Genomic DNA, 1,282 nt, shown 5'->3' on the forward strand with positions numbered 1-1,282 from the left:
GATGGTGGTGGTAGAGGAGGAGGAGGATGGATGATGATGGAGATGGACGGATAATGATCATGGATGATGACGATGATAGATGATGATGATTATGGATGAGGAGGAGGAGGAGGAGGTGAGGGATGGAGGACACTGATTATTGATGATGGGCATCATGATAGATAGGTAGATTGGTAGGTAGATAGGTAGAAAGGTAGGTACGTAAGTAGGTAGGTAAGTAGGAAGGTAGGTAGGAAGGTAGGTAGGTGTGTAGACAGACAGACAGACAGATAGATACATGGATAGATAGATAGACAGACAGACAGATAGGCCGACAGACAAACACTTAGATAGATATACAGGCAAACAGGCCGACAGACAGACAGGCAAACAGACCGACAGACAGATAGATAGTAGACAGACAAACAGACAGACACTGCAGGATGCTGATGACAACAACTGACCCCCCCAACCCCCACCCTCCCCACGTGTGACCCCAGGCCCCAAGAAGATGAAGGGGCGGAAGAGCAAGAGTTCCAGTGACGTCAGAGAGGTCAAGGACGAGGTCAGCGCACCGCCCACCCCCACCTCCCCGTCCCCAGACTCCCCCACCTCCCCCGTCCCCCAGGAAGATGGAGTGGCTGTCAGTCGCCGGAAGAAGCTGTGGAAGTCCTTCCGGGTCCGGACTGGTCTGTTCAGGAAGAAGGCTCGCGGCGATAAGGACAGCGGCGCGGAGTCACCGGTAAGGACATTTTTCGTTTCTTCTGTGTTGTGTTTTTTTTGTTTTGTTTTGTTTTGGTTTTTTTACTTTTTTTCTTTCTCTCTGTCTGCGTTCGTGGGTGGCAGCTCCCACGTTCACTTGTATATGTATGTAAGTACGTATGTATGAAAGTGTGTGTGTGTGTGTGTGTGTGTGTGTGTGTGTGTGTGTGTACAGACATGGACAGACAGACAGGGAATCTGTTAGATAATAAATTAGTTAGTTATTAATTCAGTCAGTCAGTCTTCTGTCGGGCTGTACCGCATTCTAAGCAGTGGCTGCATTTATCTATCTATTTATTTGATTAATTGATGGCGTTAATTAGTCATTCATTCATTCATTTATTCAGTCAGTCAGTCAGTCAGTCATTTCCCTGTCTGTCCACCAGCCACCAGCGGGCAACGTCACCACAGACGAAGAAGAGGGCAGATGGGACCTTGACCCAGACCAGTCACTGACCTCCTCGCGACCCCCAACCCGACCTCCACGGCCAAGGTCAAGGCCAAGGTCGTACTACGCCTCGGTATCGTCGTCTTCCGAGGA

The sequence above is a fragment of the Babylonia areolata genome, chromosome 22 (genome assembly GCF_041734735.1).
Source record: "Babylonia areolata isolate BAREFJ2019XMU chromosome 22, ASM4173473v1, whole genome shotgun sequence".
Taxonomy (NCBI): Eukaryota; Metazoa; Mollusca; class Gastropoda; order Neogastropoda; family Buccinidae; genus Babylonia; species Babylonia areolata.